The sequence below is a fragment of the Eulemur rufifrons genome, chromosome 16 (genome assembly GCF_041146395.1).
Source record: "Eulemur rufifrons isolate Redbay chromosome 16, OSU_ERuf_1, whole genome shotgun sequence".
Classification (NCBI taxonomy): Eukaryota; Metazoa; Chordata; class Mammalia; order Primates; family Lemuridae; genus Eulemur; species Eulemur rufifrons.
Window position 1 is genome coordinate 80,383,152 of NC_090998.1, and position 10,412 is coordinate 80,393,563.

The window sequence follows — 10,412 nt, forward strand, 5'->3', positions numbered from 1 at the left end:
AGGCAGAAATACTAAAGTTGGAGGGAGACTAAGGTATGTGATAACTAAATGTAGTGCAATACCCTAGACTGGATCCTGGAAACAAGGCATTAAATGGAAAAACAAATAAAGTCTAGAGGACAGTTGAGAGTAATGTACCAATATTGGTTTCTTTGATGTACCGTGGTAATTTAAGATGACAATGTTCATAGAAATAGTAGGGAGTATACAGGACCTCTACCATCTAGTTTTTTTTATAAATCTAAATGCCAATTTTTTTTTAAGCTTTGAAAAAAGTCACCCAAAATTCTACCACAGAGATAATTATAAGGCATTGAGTGCAGATCCACATTGAGATATTTTATTCTTTTGAAATGCAGTCTTGTTTATGGGAGAAACAATTTCTAACTTCACTATTATAACCATATGAAATGGCAGTCTTTTTTTTTTTTTCTTTTCTTTTTTTTTTTTTTTTTTTTTGAGAGAAGGGTCTCCTTCTGTTTCCTGGGCTAGAGTGCAATAGCACAATCAGCTCACTATAACCTCAAGGTCTTGCTTTGTTGCCCAGGCTGGTCTCCAAACTCTTGGCCTCAGGTAATCCACCTTGGCCTACCAAAGTGCTGGGATTACAGGCATCAGCCACCATGCCCAGCCTATCTTGGACTTTTTCATGATTTAAAAAATCTTCATTATAAAGAAATAACTTAGCACTACTTATAATTTTTGATGTTTGTATATATATCACAGATGTGGTTCCCCAAGAAACAATGACACGGAGTTTAAGATACAGAGTGTTTATTGAGGAGTGCCCTCAGATGAACACCTGTGGAAGGACAGGAAATGGGATTGAGCAGGAGAAATTAAGCTGCAATGCAGGCCCAGAGTGTCAGTAAACCCCTCGGGGAGTTGTGGAACTATGCCCATCCCTCATGGTGTGCTGAAATGGCCAGGCCTTTCTACTCACTTCCATCAGTGATTGGGTATGGGCCCCTTCAGGAGGCGTGGCTTTGAGCAAGAAACTAGCTGAGGCAATCCCTGCAGAAGCTGACAACGTAAAGCCGCCCGCTGACAGCACGCCTAGTGCTGGGGGGACAAGCCTCCCTTAGAAAATCTAGACACATTTCCACACCCACCACGATGTACATTTTTCACAGTGGAGGTCAATTTCAAAAGAGGAGGCAAATACGTACCTTGGCAGAAGTCACTTAGAACCAGTACTTACTGAAATAAAGATGGCATTTTTACTAGGCAAATCTTTATTTTAGTAACTAAAATTAATTTTTGGCTTAAGTCATTGTCTTGTAGGCGATGGGTTCAAATCATGATTCTGTCAGTAGCCAGACCATTTACTCTGTACCTGTAAAATGAAGGTTATGGGGAGCCTCTTACGTGTGGCCCACTGCATTCATCTGAGGCAGGATCCTCCCCCTGCACACAAACTGGCCCTAAAGGTCAGGTCCTTCCTTGGTGCAAAACGTGAGCAATGCCCCCAGCCCTTCATTCCAGAAAGTGATGAGGGCTCCTCACTGGTTATCTACAAAGTACATTAACAAAGCTCTCCAATTTGCCGTTCATATACTAAAGTCAGCAGAAAACTATTAATACAATTTGAAAATATCAGTTTAACAATAAGAAATAAAAGCTCCATTTAGCAAATTAAATTGATGAAACTAGTTTATGGTTTTAAAATGATTTTATTGTTGATTTACATTCAAGAAAACCCACATAGTATCCTTGCAAATACTTTATCTCACATGATATTCAAGACTAAGTATGTTCCAAATCACATTCAAGTAGATGATACACACCTTTGGCAGTTTTCAAGAAATATTGGTCAAACCATAATTAAATTTCAATGTACTGAGCACCTCCTCTTGCACTTAGCATTGGACTAGGTGCTTACGTATCAATAGTTCGACTCAATAAATGTTTAAAAAATGCTTACTTAAGATATAATATTATTCACAGAATTCTTGGCATAGTTGTATTTAAGTGTCTACTGCTGAGAAATTTGAGGTTCGTGTTGTCTCTCTTTCAGTCCCAAAAGCTCTGTTTTGAGTTCTCCAGGCTTCGGTGGAATTTCAGGTATTGTCTATAAAAAACAAAAACCATAGATGTCAATGCTTTCTTAGACTGTAATTTAATGTGACCTGAAAGACTTTAAAGAGTAAAAAAAAAAAAAAACCAAAAAGTCGCCTGCTTGCCACTCAATGATAAATATTATGAGAATCTGTGAGATCCCTCCTAACCTTATATTTATAGGATTCCATCACCCTGGCAATGTCTTAAGTACTACAGGCCTCACAGAGGGATGGTTTGCCACATTTGGAAAATTCATTCCTGCACTATCTACTGACTTCACCATGTACCTGGCACAGAAAATAGGTATTAGGAATTAATATATTTATTCAAAAATATTAAGCATCTATTATGTGCAAAGCATAAGGCAGTGAGGAAAAAAACACAAAATCCTTGCCTTCAAGGAAGGTGGTCCAAGAAGGCATGAGAAGGTGACTTTTTTAAATAATAGCTTTACTGAGAGAGAATTTACATACCATACCATTCACAGATTTAAAGTGTACAATTCAATGGCTTCTGGTATATTCAGAGTTATACATCTACCACAATTAGTGATAAAATTAGTTGTGCACCTAATTTTAGAACATTTTCATTGCCCCCAAAAGAAACTCCATACCCACTAGCAGTCACTCCCATTTCCATACAACTATTTCCAAACAACTATTAATCTTTCTGACTATATAGATTTACCTATTCTGTTCATTTCGTATAAATAGAATCATATGTGGTCCTTTGTTTCTGGTTTCTTTCATGTAGCAAAATGTTATCAAGGTTCATCCATGTGGTAGCATGTTATCAGTATTTCATTTCTGTTTATTGCTGAATACTCCTCCAATGTATGGATATACCATATATTTACCCATTCATCAGCTCATGTGCATTTAGATTGTTTCCACATTTTGGCTAATACAAATAATACTGCTATGGGCCGGGTGGGGTGGCTCATGCCTGTAATCCTAGCACTCTGGGAGGCTGAGGCGGGTGGATCATTCGAGCTCAGGAGTTCGAGACCAGCCTGAGCAAGAGCAAGACCCCATCTCTACTAAAAATAGAAAGAAATTATATGGACAACTAAAAATATATATAGAAAAAATTAGCCAGGCTTGGTGGTGCATGCCTGTAGTCCCAGCTACTTGGGAGGCTGAGGCAGGAGAATTGCTTGAGCCCAGGAGTTTGAGGTTGCTGTGAGCTAGGCTAATGCCACGGCACTCTAGCCCAGGCAACAGAGTGAGACTCTGTCTCAAAAATAATAATAATAATACTGCTCTGAACATTCACGTACAAGTTTTTGTGTGAACGTATGTTTTCATGTCTGCTGGGTATAAACCTAGAAGTGGAAATGCTGGGTCACATGGTAACTCCACGTTTAACTGTTTGAGGAACGGTCAGACTGTTTTCCAAAGGAGCTGCACCATTTTACATTCCCATCAGCAGTACATGAGGTTTCCAATTTCTCCACATCCTTGACAACATTTGTTATCTGTTTTATTATAACAATCATAGTGGGTATGAAGTGGTATCCCACTGTGGCTTTGATTCGCATTTCTCTGATGGCTCAAGATGCTGAGAATCTTTTCATGTGCTTACTGGCTGAGAAGGTGACTTCTGAACAAAGACATGAAGGAGGATGAGGGAACCAGCCATGCAGTTATCTAGGAGTGTTTCAGGCAGATGGGACCACAAGTGCAGAGGACCTAAGGCAAGCGTGTGCCTTCGTGTTCAAGGAAAAGCAAGGCCGTCAGTATAGCTGGTACAAAATATTTAGGGAAAGGATAAGAGGAGACAAGGGCAGAGGGAAAAAAGAGGGTTGTAAGTGGGCTGTTTCAGTCTTTACACACTGGAATTCAATTGGAATGTCTTACAATAGTATTGTATTATTTTATGAATAGGAACAAAAAAAGAGAAACACCAAACAGAAAGCTTAGGCTTCAGATCCTTAATTACATGCCTCAATAAGCTATATGACTTTGAGAAACCACCTTCACTCTTCTGAACCTCAGTTTTCTCACCTGAAAACAGGGATAAACACCTCCAAAACTGTAGTGACAATTAACTAATATTTAGAAACACAAATGGTTGATTCTCTGTGTTACCTGTCCAGGCAGAGTCCAAGAAGAAATGACTGCTCCCTACACGGTGCTTCAAACCACTATTCATGTCTGTAGTGTAACAGCACACTCTTGTAATTAAGTGCACTATATTTTCTCACCTCCAACTCCCCAAGACTGTAATTCCTAAAAAGCACCTTGAATTCCCAGTTCCTAATTCAATGAATGCTTACTACAGTTAATTTAAATGTCTCCATCTTTTGAATGCCTATATTCATCCATGCTTCACTCAGTAAGTATTTACTGAGCATCTACTACATTCCAAGTTCTTTTCTAGGTGACTGAGATCCAAGAATGAACCAGATAGACACAGTCCCTTCCTGGAGCTTATATTCTAGTAGAGCAAACTGATAAAGAACAAATAAACAGACAAATGAACACAATAATTGCAAATCACCACAAGTGCTCTATGGAAACAAAGAACCGAGAAGGAACAGCAGAGGATTCCTTTGGGAGCTGGCCAAAGGACCCTCATTGCTGGAGGGGATAATTTGAGCAAAGATTTGAAGTTTTGAAGAATGGAACCAAGCCAAATTCTGAGAGGACAAAGCATGCCAAGGAGAAGGAAAAGAATGGCCGTGAGATAGGGATAGGTTTGATGAGTTTGAGATACAGCAAACAAGCAGGTTTAACTGCAACAGAGGGAACAAGGGGGAAACGGTAGGAGATGGGCCAGTGGTAGGCAGCGGCCAGACTGTGTAATACCTCACAGGCCATGCGTTGTTCTAGATGCAATGGGAGGCCATCAGAAGCTTTTAGGCCCACTCACGGCAGACGTGATCCTAATTTCATTTAGAATCACTTCTGCTGTTGTGAGAATGGAGTGGTCCAGGAGCAAGGACTAAGGGACCCTGCTGCACTCACCAGGTCCGGCCGATAGTACCTGTGCACCACTTCGGCCCCCGCGCACATGGCTAGGAGGCTGGCTGCAAACATTTTCAGGTAGGTGGCCAAGGGCACGCCCGCGGGCATGGTCGGCGGGCTGGACGGGGAGGGAAAGGGCAGTGTGAGAAGGTTCTCCGCTCACGACGAAGCTAAGCCCGGGATTGAGGGGCTCCAGGTAGCACTGGCAACAAGTCCCACAGCAGCGAGGGTGCGGAGTCCAGAACAGCGGGGTTCTTCCCCATCCCCGCGCCTCGGCTTCCTCCTTTAAGACACGAGGACTCTGAAGGGACAAACTCCCCTACCAGGCTAATGCCCAGCCTTCAATCGTTCATCAGTGTGGGTGGCCTGAGCAGCTCTTGCTGAGCAAGCGGAAGCCCGACATCGGTGGCTCCCCCGCGCCTCTCCTATCTCTAAGAGAGGAACTGCGGAAGGCACCCGGCACTGTTACACGCACCCAGAGAAACACTGTACCGCGAGGTGCACAGGTGTGTATTGAGGGTCAAGGTCAGAGGGCGGGCGGAAGTGCGTTCAGGAGCTGGAGCAGACTGTGAGCGGGCCGGACGGAAAGTACAGGAGCCTGGGGGCCGAGCCGGACTGGAAAGCGGAGGGACGCCGGCGCGGCACGTGACTCCGGCGGAAGTGGGGCGCTGGGGGAAAGCCAGGGTTTTTTGTTTTTTTTTTTTTTTTTGCCTTCTAGTTCCCACATTTCCCAGCCCCGGGTACCCGGTACCTGAGCCTATAGTTGAATTGCCCTGCCAGATGTAGTGTCTCAGGCTTGGCTCAGGATTATTCCATCATTCGTTCTTTCGCACACTCAAAGGAAAGTGCACGCGTTTATCGCCTTTTATGAGGGGTGGAGAATCACACATCGAGCCAATTGCGTGCTTTATGTGCGGTCACTGTAAAGTCAGTGAAGTTAAAAGCTCTCACTGCCCTTGTTCCTTGTCGTCTTTTGATGCCTGAAATAGAACCACACCCAGACACCTATGCCCTTATGTTATCTGTGGTGCTGCTGGGAAAAAAGGAAACCTGAAATTGACAGTATTTAATCCAGGTATTTTTACATTGTTTTGATTATGGACTGATTTTTTTTTTTTAAGCAAAAAGCGCATGACTGGATTCTGAAGAATTCAGTTGTGTGTATAACATGAGTCAATATACTCATTAAACAATTTTTAGGTATATTTGACATACAGTAAACTGCACGTATTTAAAGTATACAGTTTGATGGGTTTTGACATGTGAACCCATTACTACAATTAAGATAACATATCCATCAACCTCAAAAGTTTCTTTGTGCATCTTTCTACTCCCTTCCACACTGCCTCATTCCCTGGGTAATCACTGATCTGCTCTCTGTCATTATAGATTAGTTTGCATTTTCTAGAATGTTATATAAGTGGAATCATACAGTATGTACTATTTTTTGTCTGGCTTATTCCAGGCCGCAAAGTTATTTTGAGATTCACTGCATTGCTGCATGTATCAGCTGTTCACTCCTTTTTATTGCTGGGTCTGTTTATATCGCAGTTGGTTTATCCATATACTTTATCCATTTTGATTGCTTCCAGTTGTTGGTGTGAAAATAAATAAAATTTAAAAGCTGTTGGAACACCTAAAAACATTTCAAGCCTTGAAAGAGGCATGACTGTAATCTTACAACTTCCATTCTCAGATTATAGATTAACTCGCTTTTTTATTTTTCCTGGTCTGTACAGTGACTAGAGAGAATTAACCAATGTCAGGGACAAAAACCTTTTCCTGCCTTCTTAATGTATCACCCTTGTTATAGATTAATTTCCCCTTTGTTATCCTGCTTTGTTTAGACCAGATGACAGAAAACCCATGATTATTACACCATCTGTAAAAAAAAAAAAAAAAAAAGTTAAATGTACCCTTCCCTAAAATCAATCAGATTGCTGTAACTATGTGCCAACCCTGTATGAATAATATTGTAATCCTGCTATAACTCCTCTGTCTCTGTCTATATAAATGAAATCTTAACTTCCCTACTTCAGAACTCTGACGCCATTCCTTTGGAGTTGGTTTTTCCAGGTGGTCCTTCCTCACATTGCGCCTGAATATATTCTCTTTAAATTAGATTCTGACCCTTTTGATTATTTTAGGTTGACATTGACTAATAGAAATAAAGCTGCTATGAACAGTAAAGTATAGGAGAAAGACTGGTATACAAGTCTTTCTGCGAACATATGCTTCCATTTCTGTTAGGTACTGGAACATATGGTAGGTGTATATTTAACTCTTTAAGAAATTGCCAAACTGTTTTCCAGAGAAGTACAATTTTACATTCCCACCAGCAGTGTATGAGAGTTCCAGTTCCTTCACAATCTCTACAACAGAGAGATTGTCTATAGCTTGCCTTTTCTTTTCCTTAATAGTCTTTTGAAGAGCAGAAGTTTTTAATTTTAATGAAGTCCAATTTACCAATGTTTTTATCGATAATGTCTTTTGTATTGGATTGAAGAAATATAACTCTGGGTCATAAATATTTTTCTTTTGTATTTTCTTCAAGACATTTTATAGTTTTAGCCTTTACATTTAAGTCGCTGATCCATTTTAACTTTTTAATATGGTGTAGGGTATGGGTTCAAGTTTTTTGTTTTGTTTTGTTTTGGTTTTGCATATGGATCTCTGAATTTGCCTTTGCAGCTTTGTTGAAAATCAGTTGATCAGTTGTCCATGTATGTGTGTGTCTATTTCTGGACTCTATTCTGTTTCACTGACATATTTATCTCCCTAATACCAATACCATACTGTCTTGATCACTGTAACTTATAACTCTTGAATCATGCAGGGTTAGCTCTCCAATTTTGTTCTTTCTAAGAGTTGTTTTGGCTATTCTAGATCTTTCCATTTCCATATGAATTTTAGAATCATCTTGTCAATTTCTACTCAAAAAAGCTTACCTGGATTTTGATTGTCATCATATTGAATCTTTAGACATTTTCACAATATTGGTCTTCTGATCCATGAACATAGTGTATCTCCCCACTTATTTCGTCCTTAATTTCTCTCAGCAATGTTTTTCCATTTTTAGGATACAGGTCTTGTACATATTTTGTCAGCTTTATCGCTAGGTATTTCTTTTTCTTTCTTTCTTTTTTTTTTTTTTTTTTTTTGAGACAGAGTCTCGGTTTGTTGCTAGGGCTAGAGTGAGTGCCGTGGCATCAGCCTAGCTCACAGCAACCTCAAACTCCTGGGCTTAAGCGATCCTACTGCCTCAGCCTCCTGAGTAGCTGGGACTACAGGCATGCGCCACCATGCCCGGCTAATTTTTTCCACATATATTTTTAGTTGACCAGATAATTTCTTTCTATTTTTAGTAGAGACAGGGTCTCGCTCTTGCTCAGGCTGGTCTCGAACTCCTGACCTCGAGTGATCCACCCGCCTCAGCCTCCCAGAATGCTAGGATTACAGGCGTGAGCCACCGCGTCCAGCTGGTATTTCATATTTTTTGAAGCTATTCTGAATGGTATTTTTGTAATTGTTTGCTATTAGTATTTAGACTACAATTGATCTTCCTATGTTAATGTTTTATTTTGCAAACTTGCTAATCTCAGCTATTAGTTGTAGCTTTTTTGTAGGTTCCATAGGATTTTCTACATAAACCAGCTCATGAGCTATGAATAAAGATGGTTTTTTTTTATAGATATCATTTATCAATCTTGAGGAAGTTTCCAAGGAAGTTCCCTTCTGTTCCTAGATTGCTGAAAGTTTTTATTAGAAGTGAATGTTATTTTGTCAAATGCTTAATCTGCATCTATCGAGATGATCATACACTTTTCTTAAAAAATGTGTTAATACAATGAATTGTATTGATTGATTTTCAAATATTAAACCAATCTTATATTACTCAGATAAACTCCACTTGGTTATGGTCCTTTTTATATACTGTTGGATTCAATTTGCTAAATTTTATTCAAGATTCTTTTCATCTATGTTCATGATAGATATTGCTGTCAATTTGTCTGGACCATGGTGTGCAGATATGTGGTCAAACATTATTCTAGGTGTTTCCGTGAGGGTGTTTTGGGGTGAGATTTAACACCTTAAATGAGTAAACTCTGAGTAAAACAGATTGACCTCCATCATATGAGTGGGCCTCATACAATCAGTTAAAGGCATGAATAGAACAAAAGACTGACTTCCCTGAAGCAAGAGGGAATTCTCCAGTAGATGGCCTTCAGATATGAACTACATGCAATGAACTGAATGTTTATGTCCTCCCAAAAATCATATGTTTTTTTTTTTGTTTGTTTGTTTGTTTTTTTTGAGACAGAGTCTCACTCTGTTGCCCAGGCTAGAGTGAGTGCCGTGGCGTTAGCCTAGCTCACAGCAACCTCAAACTCCTGAGCTCAAGCGATCCTCCTATCTCAGCCTCCCGAGTAGCTGGGACTACAGGCATGCACCACCATGCCCGGCTAATTTTTTCTATATATATTTTTAGCTGTCCATATAATTTCTTTCTATTTTTAGTAGAGGTGGGGTCTCGCTCTTGCTCAGCTGGTCTCAAACTCCTGAGCTCAAACGATCCGCCCACCTCGGCCTCCCAGAGTGCTAGGATTACAGGCGTGAGCCACCGCGCCCGGCCTACCAAAAATCATATGTTGAAACCTAATCACCAATGTGATGGAACTGGGTGAGGCCTTTGGGAGGTAGTTAGGTAATGAGGGCAAAGCCCTGATGAATGGGATTAGTCCTTATAAAAGAGGCTCCAGAGAGCCGTCTCTTGCCTTCCACCATGTGAGGACACAGCTAGAAAGCACCATCTAGGAACCAGAAAGTGGACCCTCACCAGACACTAAATCTGCAGGCACCTTGATCTTGAACTTCCCAGCCTCCAGAACTGTGAGAAATAAATTTCTGTTGTTTCTAAGCCACCCAGTTTATGGTATTTTGTTATAGCAGCCCAAGTGGACTAAGACACAACAACACTGGCTCATAGGGTTATCCTGAGGATTAAATGGATTAATACATGCAAAGTACTTACAGCAGTCCATTGCACTATCAAACAGTAAATGTTGGATGCTATAATTACCACCATAATCATCATCATTTTTCTGTACATAACTGCTGTCTTTAGCACCCATTCTGCTTGTTGCTGTGAGATATGGGTCTCAAAATCCTTCATATTCAGTAGGAACAGTAGCACCCATTTGTGGATGAAAACCTTCAGTTGGAAAAACCCTGCCCAGTATCAAATCTTGTTGACTGTAAGATGTAACTGATTGGCATAATATTAGCTAAGAAGGAAACAAGCTCACTAGGTTTCTGAAAGGGAGAGGTGGCATTAAGAGGAAGAGAAAGGGAAACAAGGTGAAGTGACTCGGCCCTTCTTTT